This window comes from Macaca nemestrina, chromosome 3, assembly GCF_043159975.1.
Source record: "Macaca nemestrina isolate mMacNem1 chromosome 3, mMacNem.hap1, whole genome shotgun sequence".
In the NCBI taxonomy this organism is placed as follows: domain Eukaryota; kingdom Metazoa; phylum Chordata; class Mammalia; order Primates; family Cercopithecidae; genus Macaca; species Macaca nemestrina.
In genome coordinates, this window is record NC_092127.1 from 100,571,551 (window position 1) to 100,595,145 (window position 23,595).

A 23,595-nucleotide genomic window follows, 5' to 3' on the forward strand; every position below is an offset into this window, starting at 1 on the left:
AACTGAACCCCATTCTTAGAAAACCAGAATTTCCACCATCTCAACTTGTTACCCCTTTTATTTTCCAGATAATTTTAAAGGTTCCCCACCCTGAGTAATAATAAAAACAGTTCACTTACACAGAAACACATGTCTCTGCTACCCACAAGTACTATTTCTAAATGGAGTAAATGTCTAAAGAGGACAGAGTTGTATTAGCAAATTTACCATCTTATTAAATGTCCATTTGGTCTAACCTCTAAGCAAGAGACTTACATTCCTAAATTCATTTTAATGGCAGCTAAGGCCTTCAGAGGCCAAGTAACTTTGGTCCTCTAAGAATTAAGTGCTTGAAGAAGAGACCAGACACCAGATATCCTACTTTTTGGGCTCACCTTGTTCTCTTCACTATGTTAGAGCAAGCAGGAAGGCACTGAGATTTGCTTAGGCCTCTCTCTAGGTAGCTATCTTAGCCTGAGTTGATGACAGTGTTAAACAGGATAATATATGTAAAGGACTCCATTAACAAGATGAAAAAACTGAGGTCCAGAAAAATTAAGTAACTCACCACAGGTCACACACTTGGCATTGGACTATAAGCCAGAAATATTCCACACCCTGTGGTTCTACAAGTTAAAGAAATAATAAATAACATTAGTGTGGAACTCGGTTAAGTGTCTTCATGTTATTGTAAACAAAAAGACAGGAGTTAACCTCTGAAAATAAGTATATCTTTAAATTACTCAATCTTAAATATTCCCCATGCATTGTATCTCAAGACAGGAGTTTGGTTAAATACTAGTAAGATAACTTCTAACCAGTTATAAAGATATCAATCACCTCTAAAAGTGAACTAGAGATATAGATATCACCTTCTAAAAATTCCTGACATTTGATAGGGAGTAGTAAAAATAGAATTACTTTAAAATCTCTCATTTTTGTTAGAGAAAGTTTTGGAAAATAATTTAATTTTGTCTATTTTCTTTATTTTTCCATGTATCACACATAGCTGCTTGTTTTGCCACAACTGTAATGAAGACTGTCTCCTTTCATTTCTTTTTTTTTTTTTTTTTTTTTTTTTGAGACAGAGTCTGGCTCTTTCACCCAGGCTGGAGTGCAGTGGCCACTCTGGGCTCACTACAACCTCCGCCTCCCAAGTTCAAGCAATTCTCCTGCCTCAGCCTCCCAAGTAGCTGGAATTACAGGCGCCTGCCACCACGCCCACCTAATTTTTGTATTTTTAGTAGAGACGGGGTTTCACCATGTTGGTCAGGCTGGTCTCCAACTCCTGACCTCAAGTGATCCACCCGTCTCAAGCCTCCCAAAGTGCTGGGATTACAGGGGTGAGCCACTGCGCCCCGCCAGCCACTGCACCCGGTCTTTCCCTTTCATTACCACATCCTCCATCATGCAAAATGAGAAGAGATCATCTCAGAGAGGTACCTAAAGTGTCTCAAAAGAAAAAGTCCTGCATGATTTTAAAATATTTTTGTCAAGCACTTTAGGAGGCCCAGGTGGGTGGAGAGCCTGAGTCCAGGAGTTGGAGATTGGCCTGGGCAACATGGCAAAATGTTTCGTCTTTTGGCGAAATCAAAAACTACAAAAAATTAGCTGAGCGTGGTGGTGCACGCTGTGGTCCCAGCTGCTTGGGAGGCTAAGGTGGGGGCGGGTTCGCTTGAGCCTGGGAGGTGGAGGTTGCAGTGAGTCGAGATCGCACCACTGCACTCCAGCCTGTGCAACAGAGCGAGCCTCCCATCTTGGAAAAAAAAAAAAGATACTGTCGTAACTTTATTTCTACCTCTCTATGCAGAAAATCCCATTCAATCTGGAGAATATTACTTTTATTTATAAAACTGAAGCATAACTATCTTGTGTCTCCAGTAGGGGTACTACTACTCTCATTAAGTATAAAAAAAGTTTTTAATTGGTCATGAAAATCTTAATAAATTTAAATTTGGTCCTCAGAATGAAATGCTATAATGAATGGCTTCAACCACACAATATGGAACATTCTGAAATCGCTGTTTTTTTTTCAAAAAGTAAACTCCAGCTACTGACTGAACAAATAGAACTGGATGCTAGTGCTAATGTGCTAATTTTGTTTTTCATGCCAAAGAAGCTCTGTCAAAGAGGTTTCTAACCTGTCCTCCTTGTTTCCTGCATTATACTTTTTACAGAAAGTTCCTAACCTTGAAGGGGGTACAACCATGATGTAGAATATGTAATTCAACTATTTTGCTTTGGAATATGCAATGTACTTTGCTTTTCTGATTTATAAGGCTACTCCCTCCTCTCCCAGGGTAAAGGAAAGTACAAAAGGAGAGAGCTTCACAGTACTCTGCCGACTAAAACATGATACCCTCTCTATCACTGCATTTAAAACTCATTTTATTTTTTTATTTCTCTCAAGTCTGGAGTTGAAAAATCAGCTCACTTGATCTTATCAAATCATCAAATAAAAGGTTCTAGAAATAGCTTCCTATTTGTGGAAAGCGCCAGAAGACACATAAAAATGGAAGAGAGCTCTTGAATCGTCTTTCCCAAAGCATTCTGTGCGTGATGAATGCAAGCAAAATCCTGGAAGGCTTTTCTCTGAATTTAAGGTACTTCCTAATGGGGCTGATTTGAAAGCTAATGTAAAATGCAATCAGAAAGCAGCCGGAAACAGTGACAGACCAACAGCAAAGTTCTAATACTTATTCCCTGGAGTTCACGCTGCATACACATATTCCGTGCACAGTCGCATTAGACACTGACTCTACAGGCTCACCTGTTTCAGGTTACACATGCTCCTCTCGGTCTGGTTGTCCTGGTTTGCCCACTCCACACATTCACAAATGACTCAAGTCTCACCTGCCCCCGGCCGTCCCAGCTCCTGACACCCCCGCGCCGGTTCGCACCGACGTGTCGGCGCACACACACACACCCGTACACACGTGTCCGCACACACCCTCGCCCCCGGCCCCGCCCAGGAGGCGGACCCCGGAGAGGCGAGCCGGCCCGGCCTCCGAGAAGTGGGTGGTGCCGGGCCCCGCAGCCCCGCCGGCGCTGTCATCGCGGACGCCGTGCACCGCGTCCTCAGCGCAAACTCCTCGCGGCCGCCGAGGTTCCCCAAAATGCCAGGGCCTCGCCAGCTCCCATTTCAATTGAAAGCGTCCGCGCTCCTCACTGCACGGAGGTCCCTGGAACCCCAGAATTTAAATAAGGGCAGGGGTCAAGCATGGAGACTATCCTCCTTTTGACTTTCTGCGTCGCAATTCCTCCCGGGCGGCAGGGCGGCAGGGCGGCCGAGCGCGGGCGGGAGGCGCTCCCATTTTGAAGGCTTGTCTCGCCTTTCCCGGCGCGGGGCTCTCTGGCGGGAGGGCGAGCCCACTAGAACGCCAGGGAGGCGCACGCAGGGTCCTAAGGGCGCCGTGCCCCAACCTCCCCGCTCCCCAGCCCCAGGTCATCGCTGGAAGTGCCTGCAGCCGCTGCCGCCGGAGCCACGGGAGGAGCCGCAGCCGCCCCTCTGGGAGCCGCGCGCTGACGGCAGTGCCAGGCGGAACGCGGCCCCGGGCGACGGCAGCTCCGCCGTACCCTCCTCCCTGGAACCCCGGCCCCCGCCCTGCGCACCTCGGCAGCAGCCGAACCGCAGCTTGGGACTCCGACTGTCACAGCGCCTCTCGCCCGGCTCGGGGTTTCTCCGTTTTCGGCGTCACAATAATAAGGAAGTTTCCCCGCAAGCCTGCGGGCGGCGGAATGCGCTAGGTGAATGACTTCGCACCAGGCCAATGGGCGCCGCTCTGGGGAGGACCCGCACCAATGGCGGCCGCCGTGGTGCGGGCTGGAGGCGGGGCGGCGAGGTCCGAGGGCGGGAGGAGGGGAGAGGCCCAGGCCCCAGAGCCAGGCGCAGGCGGCCCGAGGTGACAGGACTCTAGGGCCCGGCGCGGGGACAGCGGCACGAGTGTGTCAGCCGAGATCGGACTGCATGACATAGAGCGTTGGCGCTGAAAAAGATTGCTTTTCACTGGCGGGGAAGCGAACGGGACCGATCAGCGGTTGCCTTTTCAGGTTCTGGGCTCTGGTTTTTATTATTTATGCAGAGGTGACCGAAAGCCTTGGGCAGTGGGGGGAAGAAAGCTAGAGGGTGACAATTGAGGGAGAGTGCGCTAGTCTTCTGCTTTACTCCCCTTCGTAGGACTGTAGGAAGCGCGGCGCCGGCCGGCGGCGCTGCGCGGTGGGAGAGGCGGGGAAGGAGGTCCGCGGCAGCCGCCGGCGCCCTTCTGAAGAGGTGGGGATCGAAGACCGGCGCGGGGCTGCGGAAGAAAGGCGGGCTTGGGGGAGGCTGGAGGGTGGACGCGTGGGGAGCATAGCAAGAAGAGTCTCTGAGCACCAGTTCTTAAAATCTTGTAGTCTGAAAGACACCGATACCCAGTAACGGATTTTTTTAAAGTTTGTCCTCTTCCACTTTTCCCTAGCGCGCCGAATCCCAGAGCTTCCTCCTCCTCAAGGTCACTAGTGTTTTTATACTTGCCCTAGACCTGATCTGATCCACAGCTAATCTTTTGCAGAAAACCTCAGAAAGGTGACTTCATGTGTCTGCCCCCTTTAAATGTGAAATGCAGAACACTGGCACAGTACCGCTTGAATCCAAAGGAATAACTCTCCTAGTGGAAGAATTTCCATAACCTGGCATTTGAACCAGGAAGGCCTTTTGAGGACAGATTATTTCTAAGGACATTCAAATCACCTCAGGTCTGCAATCCCTTGTCCTGAGAACCTAACAGACCAAGTAGAAAAGAAAGTTTCAAGGAGTGGTATATCCTGGGGATGAGACGTTGTTGGCTGACTGACAGTGTTGAGCCCTCTGTGAAATAATGGAAATTGTCCAGTACACTGAGACAAGAAAGCTAAAAAAGCAGAATCTAAGTTATCACATCATCTAAGAAAAAATACAAACCTTTGAAATTTGGATCACACTGGACACCTTTAGAAACACTGGGAATGGCCAGGCATGGTGGCTCATGCCTGTAATCTCAGCGCTTTGGGAGGCCAAAGCGGGTGGATCACTTGAGGTCAGGAGTTCGAGACCAGCCTGGCCAACATGGTGAAACCTTGTCTCTACAAAAAAAAAATACCAAAATTAGTCGAGCATGGTGGTGTGCGCCTATAGTCCCAGCTACTCGGGAGGCTGAGGCAGGAGAATCGCTGGAACCTGGAAGGCAGAGGTTGCAGTAAACTGAAATTGAGCTACTGTACTTACTCCAACCTGGGCGACAGCGTGAAACCTTGTCTCAAAAAGAAAAAAGAAACACTGGGGACAAGAGTAACACAATTCACCTATATTCCAGATACATGGCAGTTTCACAAAAGTTTAGTCTATTACAAAGATGCAATCCCAATTTAGAGATGCTGTTGGCAAAAAACTGGTGAAACGCCCAAAGAGGAGTCTGGTAGTCTGGTAGGAAGAGGAAGGAGTCCGGTACTTGCAAAGGAGAAAGTGAGAGATCCTATTGTTATGTGTCACATATGAGGTTTGTAATCAATCAGTGTTTGGGTTGGTATGTCTGGCCTGTGGCTCAAGTGTTTTTCTTTTTCTTTTATTTTTTTTTTTTTTTTTTTGATACGGAGTCTCGCACTGTCTTCTGGGATGGAGTGCAATGGCGCGATCTCTGCTCACTGCAACATCCACCTTTTGGGCTTAAGCAATTCCCCCGCCTCAGCCTCCCGAGTAGCTGGGATTACGGGCACCCACCACCACACTCAGCTCATTTTTGTATTTTTAATAGAGGCAGGAATTCACCATGTTGGCCAGGCCGGTTTACTCCTGACTTCAAATGATCCTCCCACCTCGGCCTCCCAAAGTGCTGGGATTACAGGCGTGTGCCACCGCGCCGGCCGGCTCAAGTGTGTTTCATATGAAATTTCATCTTGAGGAAAAGGATGGTTATCAAGGACTCAAGCCTAGACCATGGGGTAGGAGCGATGTATAAATAACAAGTTAGGATACTGTAAGCTGCTTTTACCAAATAAATAGCCAAACCCTGGGAACTTACATAGAACTTACACAGAACAGTAAAGATACCGCAGTACTTCAATTTTTTTTTTTTCACTGGGCCAACGTATAATGGCAATTTCCTTAGCAAATATGTCCCGCTTCAAAATGGCTTTAAATGGCTCCAGTATCAACAATAGCCTTAACAGCAGATATGTAAACTTTTGAAGAGGTCATGGTTTACTTTTTCTTTCCATTTCTATAGCCCTGTCTTCCATCCATTTCGTTCTGCATTCTCATATATTCTCTAACAAACATACTATATACTGAGCACCTACAATAATGTCAGCTCCCGTGAATACATTGGTAAGCAAAACAGTACAGTCTTTGTTGCCATGAAAGGGGAGACAAACATTAACCAAATAATTGTACCAAGGAATGTATACTTGCTAACCTATATAAATTTTATAAAAGAAAAACATTCATGTTAAAAATAAAAGGCTTAATAAATTCTAGGCTCATGCCTGTAATCCCAGAGCTTTGGGTTACAGGCTGAGGCAAGAGGATCGCTTGAGGCCAGGAGTGAGACCAGACTGGGCAACATAGTGAGACCCTGTCTTTCCAAAAAACAAAAAAGTAGACATGGTGGGGCATGCCTGTAGTCCAAGCTACTTGGGAGACTGAGGTGAGAGAATAGCTTAAGCATAGGAATTTGAGGTTACATTGAACTTTGATGGCACCATTGGACTCCAGCCTGGATAACAGAGGAGACTCCAAATACACACACACACACATGCACACACAGACACACACATAAACATATAACCATAACTTTTCTTTTTTAGAGACAGGGTCTATGTTGCCCAGGCTGGCCTCAGACTCCTAGACTCAAGCAATCCTGCTGCCTTAGCCTCCCGAGGAGCAAGGATTAAACTAACTATAACTTTTGACAGGGACCATGTGGTTCAGCTCTATCACTGGTTAGACGAGGTATGCCTGGTGGCAAGGGGATGGTGCCCAGGGTTGCTGTACTTCTACCTGAAGACATGCTGATTTCCTCCATTAGTTACCATTCACTTCTTAAAATACTTAATGTCTATTTTGAAAGGAAACAGTTTTTCAGTAGAATGGCAATACTCTTTAATGATAATTGCTTTCCTTTCTTCCCTGTGTTTAATTTACTTGCCTTGCAGAAAAATATTTACTTGGTAAACTTTGAAAGAGACAGTCAGATTTCTGATATTTTGGATGAAATCTGTGGAAAAAAACAGGACATCCTATCTCTCAGATACACCATCGAAGAATAAATATCTTTAGGAGGGAAAAGCACTGACTATTTGACAAGTAAAAAGTATGTGTACCTTGTATGGTTATGTAATGACAAAGGTGTTTCTTGGTCCCCCACATCCAAAAGAAGTACTTATTTTCTCAGTGTAGTCAGTACTTAATGGAAAAATCAGTCTGTACATACCCAGACTACTAAACTTATTAAAAACTGTCCTGTAACACACAGCATTGATTTATTAATATTAAACAACTTAGAAGAAAAACATCATGGTAAATCAGTATTACCATCAAATAATCTTTTAATATTATTGAATACGTTCCACCTGTAGTACTGCTAGACAAGAAGCATCATTCCTGACTACAAAGAGCTTACAGCCATTATGATTATTTCTCTATCTTCCTTGAAACTTCATGGTTTGCATTTTTTGCTTATCAAGCCATTTGGATGAAGCGTAAGAACCTTACCTTAATTATGAGAAACTCATTGTTTTCATATAAATTAAAATGTATTGATGATAACAGGATTGCATGGTTGAACATTTTCTAAGAAAACTTTTAAGTTGAGCATTAGCTGGTCTCTGAAGATTTCATCCAATAATGCCTTTAGGAAGTGAAATATTTCATGAAGCTTCCTCTTTTTAAAAGGTCCCTTAATATGTGCTCTTAGAAATGACATCCAACATGTCGCTATGACTGGACTGGCAAAATAAGTGCTGGGGCGAATGCAGCAAAGATCACGTTTGTCATCGGGTAGCTGCATAGAGTGCATGCATGTAACTGCCAAAAATCAGGCAGCTGTTTCACCCTTCTAGAGGCAAAGAAACATAGTCTTCCAAAATTTACTTGTGTAAAACCAAAATGAAATCATAAATGTGAAAAAAATCTCCTTCCTTTGAAGTTATACTATATCTGGGTCAAAGGAAATTTAAGGAATTTTATTGTTTCCTAGAAAAGCTAAAGCAAACCTGTGGAATTTCAAGAGGGCATGCCTATAACAATATTAGACAGCTTTATAGGTTGGCCATAAAAATCTGGAAACAGCAAATATACCTAATAAATGCTTTGTTGTTATTACATAATATGTTTAGTGACATTATATGATATGTTCAGTGACATTACATGATATGTGAAATGTGTTGTCCTTGTAACAATGCTCATGTTACAAAGCATGGTGCATTGATACAACATTTTTCCCAATCCAAGCAAAATGTGTTGCCTCAGTTGATTTCTCCTTCTGATTTCTCCTGAATAAACCTATACCTTTAGCAGACTGCAGAAGAAGTAAGTAATCAGGGAGTTCAATGTGTAAAATCAATATATACTATAATATAATTTACTTAAGTCTGTAAAAAATAAAATAACATTGTCTGTGTTTCCAGACTTTATGGCTACCTTTTTATAAAGGTAAACTAGTATTTAACTTTCTATTGACCTTCAGCATTTTATTTTCAGCCTACATGTAGGTAAAACTCCAGTGAAATCTGCCATTGTATTTACTTTCAAGTTGTTGATTAACAGATTATTCTTATCACAGATACTGTAAATACTGTCATTGATTCTGTTTCCCTCTTTCTGTTGGCTCTCGAAAGCCTAGCGCAAAATGTGTGGCCCATCTGTACAGAATCTTATTGCTTGCATTTTTAGAAGTAACCTCAAGATTCATTTTTAACTTTCTTATATCATTTTTCCCATTGTACTCATTTCCTTTCCTACTTAAAAAAAATAAAAAGCAACTTGTTTTTCTCTTCACAAATGTAAAATATATTTGCGATATGAAATGTGTTAAATACATATAAGAGAAAAGAAGAAAGTGAAATGATCTGTCCTTTTCACTGACCACATTTAGTTCTTGATAGTTTGCCATTTCCTAATGCATATATATACATTTTAAAAAGTGGCTTATTCGACCAGGCATGGTGGCTCACGCCTGTAATCCCAGCACTTTGGGAGGCCAAGGCGGGTGAATCACCTGAGGTTGGGAGTTTGAGACCAGCCTGGCCAACATGGCAGAAACCCCATCTCTACTAAAAATACAAAATTAGCTGGGCATGGTGGCTCATGCCTGTAATCCCAGCTACTCAGGAGGCTGAGGCAAGAGAATTACTTGAACCCGGGAGGTGGAGGTAGCGGTGAACCGAGATCACACCATTGCACTCCAGCCTGGGCAACAAGAGCGAAACTCTATCTCAAAAAAAAAGAAAAAGAAAAAAAAGCGGTTTATTCTACACATAATATTTGTCATTCATCTCTCCAAATTTAACAGCATCTATTGAACATCTTTAATAGAATCATATACTATTCTGCAACATCATTTTAAACAATTGCATGGTATACACAAAACGGATATGCTGTCATTTAACCAATTTCCCCCTGTTGAATGTTTAAATTGTTTTCAATTATTTACCATTATAAACAATTGTGCAACATAGCTAAACACAGTGAATATATCTAAATATTTGGCCTCCCCCTTGATTATATCAGTAAGATAAATTCCTAAAAGTGGAATTGCTAGGTCAGATAGAATGCAGACTCTTAAGGTTTTGTAGTTTGCCAAGTTTCCCTAACAAAAGATGGCACCAGCCAAACACACACAGAATATCTGAGTGGCTTCTCTCTAGCCCCCTTACCAGTAATTTTTTTAAAACCTTTCTTATTAATTTTGTAAGTCATTTTGAGGCTTTACTGATATACGTGAAATATAAACAAAGAAAAAAGTTAAAATCTTCTAGTTAAGTAAAAAGCAATGTGTACACATCTGAACATTAGCTTAGGTAACATGTTTTTATATATTCATATCAAAAATCATCGAAATGCCTAAAAATTTATGATTAGGGTTGTTGTTCCTTTGCCAAAATTGTGTTTGGTATCGTATATTTCCCCCACCCCTTCCACATACCTGCCAAAAATAAAGGTTCCAGAAAGGAAGTTCTATACAAACTCAAATTGTTGTTCATCATTTTCATCTTTAGTACACATGCACACGCCAATAAAAGTGAGTCACTATTTCACCAAGTTCCATAGCAAAAAAAAAAAAAAAAAAAGCAAAGTATCAAAATTTGTCTCATCAGCAATAGAATGATAGCCAGAGAAGACATTTTATTGTCCATTTTTCAAAAAGAAAACAGTGTCATGATTTATACGATCCTTCATGGTCCAGTCACCTTCACTATCAGTTGCTTCATCAATGTGCCCCATGCTTTATATAGGAAAACCACCTACTAACCAACTATGAGATGGACATGTACTTTGAGTTCTTTTGTAACCTGCTATGGTTGAATGTTTGTGTCCCCACTAAATCCGTATGTTGAAATCCTAACCGCCAGGGTGATGGTATTTGGAGGTTTGGGACTTTTGTAGGTGATTACATCATGAGGGTTGAGCCCTTGTGACTAGAATTAGTGCCCACATAAAAGAGACCCTATAGAGGTAGCTAGCCCCTTCCACCATGTGAGGACACGGTGAGAAGGCACGATCTGTGAACCAGCAAGAGGTCCTTACCCAATATCAAATCTGCTGGTGCCTTAATCTTGAACTTCTCACCCTCCAGAACTATGAGAAATAAATTTCGGTTTATAAGATATCCAGTCTATGGTATTTTGTTATAGTAGCCTTAACATACAAAGACACAACCTTTATGGGTGGAATATGCTATTCCATTCAAGTTATTGCCCAGATCCCTCTTGAATTAACTGGGTAACATTTCAAGATAGGTCTCTTAGTCCTTTTTGTGCTGCTATACTAGAATACCACAGATGGAGTAATTTATGATGAACAGAAAGTTACTGGCTCACAGTCTGGAGGCTAGAAAATTCATTATCAAGGTGTTGGCATCTGGCAAAGGCCTTCTTGCTGTGTTAACAAATGGCAAAAAGGTAAAGAGAGAGGAACTCTGTGTCCTCATGTGTTGGAAGAGCAAAAAACCAAAGAGACACAAACTCACCCTTTTTAAATGGCCTTAATCCCCCACTGTGACAACTAAGCCCTCGTGGCCTAATCACATCTCTAAGATCCTACCTCTTAATACTGTTACAATGGCAATTTAATTTCAACATGAGCTTTGGAGGGGACAGACATTCAAACCATAGCAGTAGGTACATAACTGTCAGCATATAATCAATTTAAATGACTTGCCCATTACATGGAATAGAACATACACCCCGGGCCATGTTAGCTGTGTTCTAATTAACTGTGCTGATGTTTCTGAGGGTAAATGGCTTAGAATGTGTAGTCAGTTAAATAGTTTCTTTCCAAATTCATGTCTACCTGGAATCTCAGAATGTGCACTTATTTGGAAATAGGGTTATTGCAGATGTCATTGGTTAAGATGAGTAATGCATCTACAAGCCAAAGAACACCAAGCCATCACCAGAAGTAAGGAGAGAGGCACAGAATAGATTCTCCCTCAGAGCTTCCAGAAGAAACCAATATTGCTGACACCTTGATTTCAAACTTCTAGCTTCAGGATTGTGAGATAATAAATTCCTATTGTGTTAAACCACCCAGTTTGTGGTTCCTTGATATAATAGCCCTAGCAAATTAATATAAAAGGTAAATATGATGCTTAAAAAAGCATCAGTTATAGGATTCAATGTAGTGTAGCTATGGCATCTGTCACCAGGTTAATTGCCAGAATTGACTGACTACTCTGGCATCCTCCTAGTCCAGAGTTCCCTTCCTCTGAGAGCTCCATGTGTGTTCTTCCCAAAGTGTCAACTCAATCAAAAAGAATGACATTTCCAATCTGACAAAGTCTATTTTTAGTCAAGGTATGTGGGGAGCTGTACTCCCTGGCTAGAGCTTTCCAATAAGCACTGAAATCCCTTTGCAAGCAAATGTAGGTTAGCCAAATCTGTTTTACAAAGCGCCCCTCTCCACCTATGATTTTGTTAGAATATCAGTCAAATCATAGCTCCATATCAGTTTCACCAAAAGCATGTAAATTTATAAGATTAAACTTATATAAGCCTCGACCTTGATGAAGTCCTAGTCATTTCAAAGGCAAGACTTTATATTTTCTTTGATATTACATCAGAGCAGGTACTCTTTCTAATTTATCATAGTAGAAGCTGAAAAACAATTACATTTCTTTTACTTTTTTTTTTTTTTTTTTGGAGGGGGGGCGGGGAAGGAGTCTCACTCTGTCACCAGGCTGGAGTACAGTGGTGCGATCTTGGCTCACTGCAACCTCCACCTCCTGGGTTCAAGCCATTCTCCTGTCTCAGCCTTCCACGTAGCTGGAATTACAGGTGCTCACCACCATGCCTGGCTATTTTTTGTATTTTTAGTACAGACAGGGTTTTACCATGTTGGCCAGGATGATCTCAATCTCCTCGATCTCCTGACCTCGTGATCCGCCAGCCTCAGCCTTCCCAAGTGCTGAGATTACAGGTGTGAGCCACCATGCCCAGCCTACTTTCTTATTGAAATATTATTTATACCATAAAGCAAGACTCTGAATGTTCAGGTAAAACTTCATGTTGTAAGGAATTTTAAACTTTCCCTCTGGAAGTTCTATAATTGAGTCTGCTGAAATAAGTTGACAATAAACAAATTAACAGGAGAAGGCATACAAATTTATTAATGTGTACATGTGCACAAGAGGCACACAAAATATGAGACTCAAGGAAGAGCCAGATGGTTGAAGTTTAAATACCCTCTTCATAGGAGAGAGGGAAGTGGGGGGTGTAGGCAATTTGAGAGAAACAGTAAATGATTTTTAGGGAAAATTAATGGTTCCAAAGGACAGATAGTAGCCTGGGACAAAGTTTTTCTGTGCTCTAAGGAAGGTGGCAGCAAATTACAGGAAGGAGAGGGGCAGAACTGCACTCTGAAGAAAGGTTGGCCTATTATATAAATAAAGTATCTCAGGTTAAAAAAAAAGTTTCAAGCCGGGCTTGGTGGCTCACGCCTGTAATCCCAGCACTTTGGGAGGCTGAGGTGGGCAGATCACGAGGTCAGGAGATCGAGACCACCCTGGCTAACACAGTGAAACCCCATCTCTACTAAAAAATATATAAAATTAGCTGGGCATGGTGGCAGGCGCCTGTAGTTTCAGCTACGCAGGAGGCTGAGGCAGGAGAATGGCATGAACCTGGGAGGCAGAGCTTACAGTGAGCCAAGATTGTGCCACTTCACTCCAGCCTGGGCAAAAAAAAAAAAATTTTGAGCAGCCTCCAGAAGAATAAGAATAGCTTGTCTGGGCATGGTGATGACTTTTAATCTTCACTCGTGACTAATCTTCACTGGTTGTTTGATGTAATTCCTAGGGAGAGAGTTTAAGACAGTTGCATTTCTTTTAGAAGAACTTCCCTCAGCCAAATATGGAAACTTCAGAGAAAACTCGTCTCTGCACATTGGAAGGGAAGATGGGGAGCAGCAGGTCTGAGAGAGAGAGACCTTGGTTCTGAAGTTTATTTCTGAGGCCTTTCGATCTCTTTTGTTCAAAGCACTCAGCATGCCAAAGCATCATATTTTGGGATATTTGTTTTCTAAGCCCCAACATTGTCTATGGAGAGGACCCATGAAAATTAATCATACCCATAGGAAATTCATCAAGTGCAGACCTAGTCCATTTCTCTCTATATCAAAAAGAAATCGTGACATTAAAAAAACATTTTTTATAGCTTCAATGTTATACTGTAAAACAAAATGAAAACTATTCATTTTAATCTGTACAGAAATAGAAAACCAGTTATCTAAGTAAATTGCTTAGGGGATAAATTCTGATCCCAGGTCAGCCTTTGAAACATCCAATGAACTTGGCTATGCATAATCTAATAGGCATTGAGAAGGATGTCTTTAGTGTACGGGGATGACATCAAATTTAACTATAGAAACATTTCAGTTAGACATCAAGTGGGCAACTCTTGATGATTTCACTGAAGAAAAACTAATTGCTGCTAATTAGAAGCTACCGTTTTTATGTCTCAACTAGTCTTTGAAAAGAGATTACCAGTGATATTATTTATTGAGTTATTTTAATATCCATTTTGTGAAGATATTAGTATTTGTCATATTCAGAAAAATTCTATAAGAAACATAGATGAAATATTCTGTAAAACACTGAAATAAAATCTTTTAAGGAATATATTTTCAGACCAGGGGCAGTGGCTCATGCCTGTAATCCCAGCACTTTGGGAGGCCAAGGCAGGCCGATCACTTGGGTCCAGGAGTTTAAGACCAGTGTGGGCAACATGCTGAGACCCCATCTCTATTCTTTTTAAAAAAAATTTTTTTAAAAAGATGGCCTGGCACAGTGGCCCACACCTGTAACCCCAACACTTTAGGAGGCCAAGGCAGGCAGATCACCTGAGGTCAGGAGTTCGAGACCAGCCTGGCCAACATTGCAAAACCCTGTCTCTACTAAAAATACAAAAAATAATAATAATAAATAAAAAATTAGCTGGGCATGGTCGCAGGCACCTGTAATCCCAGCTACTCGGGAGGCTGAGGCAGGAGAATCGCTTGAACCCAGAAGGCAGTTGCAGTGAGCCAAGATCATGCCATTGCACTCCAGCCTGGACAACAAGAGAGAACCTCTGTCTCAAAAAAAATAAATTAATAATAATAATAAATAAAAAGAGAAGAAAGAGAAAGGAAGGAAGGAAGGAAGAAAGAGAGAGAGAAAGAAAAAGAAAGAAAGAATTTTCAGCAAATAAAATAACTCTCAACACAATAGGTTCTGCAGCCTCTTTACAAGCTGGCTCTAGAAACAGTAGAATCCCTGAAATGGGTCTAGTAAGGGAAAAGAGAAGCAGGAATTATCAGTACCAAGCCGCAGCAAAAGAATGCGGAGTTTTCATGTGTTAATTTTTCTATTTTCTCTTTCTCTCTTCCCTTCCTCCTTTGCCCTCCAATGTCCCATGCCATTAGAGCACCATACTTAACTTGCTTTTTTGATCATCTATCCCCTTCAGGAATCTGATTAAAGTTATACCTTTTCTCTTCAGAAGATGATGCATATACTCATACAATTATGAACACTATTCTAGGAGTATTCATGGATTCTCTGCATTTAGGGATGGACCTAATACACTCCTCTTCCCTCATTGTGAGCCTCTGCCTCAACCTCTTACCAAATCTTTCAATAAAAGAATCTGATAAACTCATTCATACCCAAATACAATAAGGCTTAATATTTGGCCATCCTCTCATAGAAGAGAATTATAATTGAAGTGACATCATCTGTAACTGAAGGATATAAGCATGACTGTACTATGTGGGAGCAGCCTTTACCCCCTAATGACTCCTTCCTTAAGACCGAAAATCAAACCCTCATATGAGGTTAACTTGATTTTGGGTGCCTACTCTTGAACTCAATTCAGAGTATATAGAATTGAATTCATCTTTCCCCCAGAAAATGAATTCCACTTCCTGTTGTTGTTGTTTTTTTTTAAATTGAGACAGTCTCCCTCTTTTGCCTAGACTGGAGTGCAGTGGTGTGACCTCAGCTCACTGAAACCTCTACCTCCTGGGTTCAAGCGATTCTCCTGCCTCAGCCTCCCGAGAAGCTGGGGATCACAGGTGCCCATCACCACTCCTGGCTAATTTTTGTATTTTTAGTAGAGACAGGGTTTCATCCTGTTGGCCAGGCTGATCTTGAACTTCTGACCTCAAGCGAGGCACCCGCTTCAGCCTCCCAAAGTGCTGGGATTACAGGTGTGAGCCACCGCTCCTGGACTAATTCCACTTTCATTGCCTTCATAATCCAGATTCAGAATCTTGAAATTATCTTGATCCTTCACTCTTCTCATCTCATGCAATCATCAAACACTGTTGTTTTTTCTTTATGTCTTTCACATCCATCCCTTCCTCTATTTATTGGTTTCCTATTGCTGCTGTAACAAATGACTCCAAACTTAGTGGCCTAAAACAACACAAAATTTATTCTCTTACAGATCCTGGAGGCTAGAAGTCTGAAATGAGTCTTATCGGGCTAACATCAACGTATTGACAAGGCTGGCTTCCCTCTGGAGACTCCAGGAGATAATCCACTCCTTGCCTTTTCCAGCTTTTAGAAGCCTCCCATATTTAACAGTTCATAGCTTTATATTACCTTCTCCTAACTTCGACCCTCCTGATTCTTTCGTGTGAAGACCCTCGTGATTACATTGGGTTGACCATGTTAATCCAGGATAGTCTCCTTATCTCAACCTCTTTAATCATATTTGCATTTAAAAAAACATATGCACAGGTTCTGGGGATTAGGACACAGATATCTTGGCAGAGGGGGGATGCATTATTCAGCCCACTGTACTCTATAATATCACCTCTTCCTCAACCCTACTTCTGGTCCTTATCGGTACCACTGAACTAAGTTCAACGTTTCCTAAACTGGTTTTCCTGACCCCAGCCTCTCTCCCAATTCCCCATCCATTCTACATACCAAAAACAAATATTCATTAAAGCTTAGTTATTCGTCCTATTCCCCATACCCATTCCAAGGCCCTGAACCTAGTTTACTTTAGCCTGGCATTGGTCACTCTTTGTTTCTTTGTTTGTTTGTTTGTTTTTTCAGATGGAGCCTCACTCTATCACCCAGGTTGGAGTGCAGTGACACCATCTCAGCCCACTGCAACCTCTGCCTCCTAGGCTCAAGCAATTCTTCTGCCTCATCCTCCCAAGTAGCTGGGATTACAGGCGTGTGCCACTACAACTGGCTAATTTTCATATACATGTATGTATATACACACACACTTTTTTTTTTTTTTTTTTTTTTTTTTAAGTAGAGACAGGGTTTCACCATGTTGGCCAAGCTGGTCTCGAACTCCTGACTTTAGGGATCCACCCATCTTGGCCTCCCAAAGTGCTGGGATTATAGGCATGAGCCACTGTGCCCAGCCCATTCTTAACAAACTAATCTCCACACTGTCCCGCAACCTATATAAACCAACTATTTGTTCAGCTCATACCCCCTTTTGCCTCCAAAATTCTCCCATTATGCTAAAGTTTACATAAGTCCCTCCTCTTCCATGACTTCATCTCAGCAGTTCCGAGTCACAATATTTCTACTTTCTTTTATTTCCTACAGCATTTTTTGTTGGGGTGATGCCTCTAGCATTTATCACATGCTACTGGGTATAGATCCTGTCTCCACCTCTTTCCCACTATATGATCTTAGACAAGTCATTTCCCTTTCCCATGCCTCTTTTTTCTTGTCTATAAAACTGACAATATTTATACCCTAATTATAGGATTATGATGAGGGTTCAAAGAGATAACAAAGCTTTTAAGATACTTAGCATGTAGTGTTACCTCCTCCTCTTTTTCTTCTTATTTGCTTTCTTTAATATATGACCTAAATCCTTTGTTATATTAAAAATTCCTTGAAGATCCCGACCATTTCTTTTTTCTTTCTTTCTTTCTTTTTTTTTTTTTTTTTTTTTTTTTTTTGGTGGAGTCTTGCTCTGTTGCCCAGGCTGGAGTGCGGTAGTGTGATCTTAGCTCACTGCAGCTTCCACCCCCCAGATTCAAGCAATTCTCCTGCCTCAGTCTCCCGAGTAGCTGGGACTACAGGCGCTCCCTGCCAAGCCCAGCTAATTTTTGTATTTTTAGTAGAGATGGGATTTCACCATGTTGGCCAGGCTGGTCTTGAACTCCTGACCTCAAGTGATCCGCTTGCCTAGGCCTCCCAAAGTGCCAGAATTACAGGCATGAGCAACCATGCTCAGCCAATTACAACTACTTCTTATACATTATGCCATATACACTGGAGGCTCAATAGATACATCTTTATCACTATTGTTGTGGTGATGATAATTATGATAATGTAAAGGGACAATTTGATATTATTTTCACAACACTGATATGGTCCTTGACATTTCTGTTTCTCATTCTTTTTTTTTTTTTTTTTTTTTTTTTTTTTTTTGAGACGGAATCTCGCTCTGTCGCCCAAGCTGGAGTGCCGTGGCGCGATCTCGGCTCACTGCAAGCTCCGCCTCCTGGGTTTACGCCATTCTCCTGCCTCAGCCTCCTGAGTAGCTGGGACTACAGGCGCCCGCCACCGCGCCCAGCTAATTTTTTGTATTTTTAGTAGAGACGGGGTTTCACCGTGGTCTCGATCTCCTGACCTTGTGATCCGCCTGCCTCGGCCTCCCAAAGTGCTGGGATTACAGGCGTGAGCCACCGCGCCCGGCCTCTGTTTCTCATTCTTATTACATAAGTGAATACCTCCTTTTCTCTTAAACTGTTTACACTCCTATTAACTGTGTAGAGAGATTCATGCTTAATTCATTGTGGAAACACCTAAAGACAATGCTTAGCAAACAGCTGGGCTTCATCAAATATTGGCTGAAGGAATGAATCTTCTAGTGTTATAGAATCTGCCTGTCACATCACCTCCTTTACCCACGATTGATAATCTGAAAAATGAAGAGATTGTATTTAATGATCTCTAAAGTCATTTGAAGCTCTAAAGTTCACTCTTAATAGACTTCTGTGAATAAGGCCAGAAACTAATTTGACCAAGAAATAACCCTTTCTTACCTTTTGAATTGTTTCCTCAAACAGTACTGTCATTTGATATCACCATTCTATGGTGCCAATTTATAACGTAAATCTGTTTATGGAGACAGAAAAGCAAATTTTTCCACTAATTGCTAAATATAAATTAAGTCAACCACTATTCAGTAGCTATTATTTGCAACTACCTTTGGTATTACAGGCCTATTTTATATATATATATATATATATATATACACACACACACATATATACACACACACATATATACACATATATATACATAGTATAAGATATCTTTTGTTCTCATGCAAAAAAGTTTAGTCAAATATATATGTGGCACTTATATAAATATTCATTTGATTGAAGGTAATATAATAAAATGTGCTTTTAAAGACAAATGTATAATTAAGGTTGAAAATGTGAAAGTGTAGTTAATATGGTCTTTGGCCAGAAATAGCTAAGTCCCTGTTCTACGTCAGTAACTTCTCCCCTTAAGGTCCACAAGGAAAATACATGCACAGAGAATTAAGCAAATAAAAAAACACTTGCTATTAGATAAGGCTTTAATGCCAAACCTCCATGTGGTACTTGGGGTACTTGTTTGGAACTTGGATAAGAAGTACCTTTGCCTAAACCTCATTAGTCTAAAGGAACTTGAACCAAAACAGAGGCCTATTTTCTCTACATCTGCCCCATAGCTCAAATCCACGACTTAGATCTTGCTATTTTAATGTCCACTACAGTTGTATCCCCTACCACAAGACTCTACTCAAAGCATAGCCTCAATAGTGTCCTTTAACTGTACAAATCTGTAGCCGCAGCTCCTCCTCCTTAGAGGAGAGAAGAAATTGCCATGGCCAAAAACTGGGGGGAGAAAAGATAAATTCCTCCCTTATAGCATATAGCAAAATAAATTCCAGATAAATTTGAGAAATAACAACAAAAGTTTCAGAAAAAAACTGAGTAAGTACAAAATTTTGTGGAGGGGAAGGAGTCTGTAAGCATGATACCATTAAACAAAATGGAAAAGATTAGCGGGCTTTATTATATGAAACTTAAAGCAGAAAATTAAACTCTATAAAAAGGTTAAAAGGCAACATCCAACTGGGAAAATATCTGTACTAAGAGCATTTTAAAATAAATTTGAAGAAATGATCCAAAAAAATAGAAGAGACCTTGATTAGGTGACCACTACCACCTCCCCACCCTGACTGACACACACACACACACGCACACACACATTAATGGGGAAACCTATCCAGCATTTTTTGGGAATTCTTCCCTGAAGAGAAAACATTTAAGTCAAAACCTTAAGGATGTGAGGAGTTGCCAGGTGGGATAAGAGCATCCCTAGGAGAGGGAACAGCATGTGTGAAAGTTCTGAGGCTAGGAAGAGCTTGTCATGTCAAGACACTGAAAGGACTGCAGGATTGCCAGCATGACTGGAGCAGTGGGCAGAAGGGGTGGCAGGAGGTAAATTTAGAGAAAAGAGCAGGGACATGTCATGCAGACTCTTCTGGGGACCTTGATTTTATTGGACATTCAATGAGGGGCCACTAGAAGGTTTTATACAGATCACTGGCACCTGGAAAGACAGCACAGGTGGAAGGGGAGCAGTAGTACAATTAGAAAGACCAGTCAGGAGGTTATGGAGGATATTGAAGGAATCTGCGCTAGAATGGTAGCAGCTTGGGTTCAGATGATGGCTGTAGAGATGAAGAGAAGTAGATGGAGTCAAGAGCTAATTTGAAGGTAAAAGAGGAAACAGCTAGGAGTAGAGGGTTGGGAGTGGGAAAATCAAACAAAAGTCCTAGATTGCTGGCTTGAGCAGCTAGTTAAGGTAGTACTGTCCTTTATTAAGGTCAAAATGATTGAGGAAGGAAAAAGTTAGAATAGAAATCAAGATCATCCTCTAAAAGTATAAGGTACTTGAGGGAGTATCTATGTTTAATTTTGCTTACCACCCAGCATCTAGCATACTGCCTAACAAAATAGGCAGTATTTGTTGAATTAATGAATACAGATTGAACCAGGTTTGATGACAGTCCTATAACATCTTAACCACTGAGTTCTTACAACAATAGAGGATTTGGTTAATTGAAATGAAATATGAAATGAATGTGGAATAAAGTTCTAAGATTCCCATTTCAAATTCATGCATCAGTTGGTAGTGATGAGTTAGTATCTTCTACAAATATGAGCATTCTTTAAAGCAAATGATGTTTTTACTGAATGTCTAATGTAAAAATATTGCTGATGCTGTACAAGGTACTTCAGGAAGGAAAAAGTCCCAAGAACTTCACTATAGATGATGGCTCTTTGTTATTGCTGAAGCTCTTTAATTCTATTATTGTAGAGCATTGACTCTTAAAAGCACTGCAGCCTTGTAGCACTGACTTTTATTTTAGATAGGGGAGCAAAAGAGAGCAAGTGACATCATCTCTGTGTCAGCTGTTGATGCTTGTCAGCTTTGACAGGCTGAGGAGGAGCTCTAGAATGACACTGAGACCAAATCAGTATTCAGCTTTTAAACTCTTAGGGAACATGGTTTTTAGCATAATCACATTAACATGCTATTTGTATATCCCAACTCTACTAGAATATGGATTATTCATTATGTGAAAAGAAAAAATCCTATAGAGGAGGATACAGAGGTGTATCTTCACTGGTATTCTGCCAAAAGATACTTTTCAATAGGTAATTGGCATTTAGTATCTTTACTATTTCAATAAAGGCTTTTCAAAAATTGGAACTCTCATTGAAAATCGGATAGAGGAGACCTCAAGCTCGGTTAAATATGTCCAGAGCTGAAGCTGTATATCTGTCTACATGAGTTCTAAAATAAACAGTCTATAATAGCCAAGCAAAGTTTTTTTAATATTCTGAAAGTATTAAATATAATTATTAATTCCATATGACCCAGCAATTGTACTCCTGGGTATTTACCCAAAAGAACTGAAAGCAAGGTCTCAAAGAGATCTTTGTAGACCCATGTTCACAGCAGCATTATTCACAATAGCCAAAAGGTGGAAGCAACTTGTGTCCATCAGTTGTTGAATAGATAAACAAAAGGTGGTATATGCATACAATGGAATATTATTCGGCCTTCGAAAGGTAGTATCAGACACACGCTACCACACGGATGAACCTTGAGGACATTATGCTAAAGCAAAATAAAAGTCACAAAAAGATAAATATTGTATGATTCCACTACTATAACATACCTAAAGCAGTCAAATTTATGAAGACAGAAAGTAAAATGATTATCAGGGCCTGGAGGAAGAGGAAATAGAGAGTGGTTGTTTAATAAGCACAGAGTTTCCATTTTGCAGGTGAAAGAATTCTGGAGATAGATGGTGGTGATGTTTGCACAACAATATGAATGCACTTAATGCCATTTAACTGTATACTTTAAAATGGTTAAGATGGTAAATTTTATGTTATATGTATTTTACCACAATTAAAAATAATAACTATTAACTTTAAGTAGAAATGGTGAGCAATATGACAATAATCTGGTATTATAAGACATTAGATAGGACATATATACACATAGTATATCTTTTATTCTCCTTCCTTTACTTTCCAGATCCCTAATACTTTGAAAAGATGGAATGTACATAAAGCTGCAACCTCTGTGCACTGACACAGGACTTCCCCTATCCTTGTCCCTTCTTCCCATCACTCCCTCTGCAGTTAGGAATGTGGTGAGATTTTTACATCCCAGTATGCAGTGGGCCACTTTAATTCTTCCTAGATTCTGCCCAGTTGCTTTCAGGGAGCTGCAATTTTCAAATGGCTATAGATTGATTTGGGGGCAGAGGAGGTACAGGTAGATGGGGATAGGGAAACCTGTGATCTGGCTGCCTCAGAAAATAGTGCCTGCACATTTCAGACACGGCAGAGAGGGAGAAAGAAGGGTTTTAGTTCTACTTTCAATTAGGAAGGATCATTCCGTTTCTGGCAGTAAAATTTGAATGGTCTGTCAACTGTGTTTATTTTTCAGTTGTATTTTGTTGCTTTATGAATGATGGAAATGCTTTTTAGATCCTAGCAACAGACTGACAAATCTTACCATTTTTGGAGGGGGAATTTGGCATTTTCACGTTTTCTGGACCATCACAGGTCTTTTCATTGACAGCTAGGAAAGGCTGTCAGGGCTGTGAAGCAGGTGCTGTTTTAAATCATTATCTTTTTCTTTACTCTTTCTGCTGACTTGTTTTGGAAAGGGCAGATTAAGGTGTGGGAATCTCCTTTGGGACTGTCAATGAATCTGTAGTGAAGATTTGCCTTTTCTAAGATTCATTTTCAGAGAAATTTAGCAGTACATTTCAAACCAATGCACAGATGACAGGGTGAAAGGAAGCTCTGAACTGTTTAGGTCACCATCCTATCATCTATCCCAGAATTCCAGAAGTCAAAGTAGGCAAACAGTCCATGCTTCATGGGTCCCTAGTGACACTGATTCATAGGAGTGTAAATAAATGGTTATATTGTGCATATTTCTAATTTCAGATTTTAAATGTTCAGTTAAAATGTCATCTAATCAAGAGATTGAGCTATATAATGACTGGAATAGTGGCTGGATTCTAAACCTGATGAGCTTTATGTCCCATGTGCACACAAAGAATGTTTTTTAATGACTGATGAGTAAGCTAAATTTTTGTTTTCTTCTCCAAGTGGCTATGGATTTTCTTTTTCTCAGTGAACACTGATCTTAATACATTCAGATGTTAAAACCCAGCTGTTTCTCTTTGTGAACAAAAAGAGTCTTAATTAGTTTTTAAAACATATACATGCCTTTCACTCTAGAAAAGTGCAACACTCAACAAATGACATTTTAATTAAAATCCAGTGATTCCTGTTCTTTTTCTCCTTGTATTGTTTTGCTC

At 40.9% G+C, this 23,595-nt stretch overlaps 1 protein-coding gene and 1 long non-coding RNA gene across 7 annotated transcripts in view; one reads left to right on the plus strand and one right to left on the minus strand.

The window, feature by feature from the left end:
• LOC105479630 (HECT and RLD domain containing E3 ubiquitin protein ligase 3) overlaps nt 1–3,715 on the minus strand; it is a 123,581-nt gene extending 119,866 nt beyond the window's left edge. For 2 of the 6 annotated variants that reach the window (XM_011737698.2, XM_011737699.2), the window contains exons 1-2: nt 3,592–3,715; nt 548–605 (exon numbers count right to left, since the gene is read on the minus strand). The gene's annotated coding sequence lies outside the window, so the exon portion shown is untranslated. Of the gene's footprint in view, nt 1–547; nt 606–2,749; nt 2,841–3,591 lie in introns of those variants that run through there. The other 4 variants (XM_011737700.3, XM_011737702.3, XM_011737701.2 and 1 more) reach the window with 3 other exon arrangements.
• A 109-nt stretch (nt 3,716–3,824) lies between these two features.
• LOC139362109 (uncharacterized) lies at nt 3,825–23,212 on the plus strand. Its single transcript, XR_011620450.1, has 3 exons — nt 3,825–4,029; nt 16,758–16,916; nt 22,293–23,212. It is a non-coding gene; the product is annotated as an uncharacterized lncRNA (long non-coding RNA).
• Nucleotides 23,213–23,595: the final 383 nt, after the last annotated feature.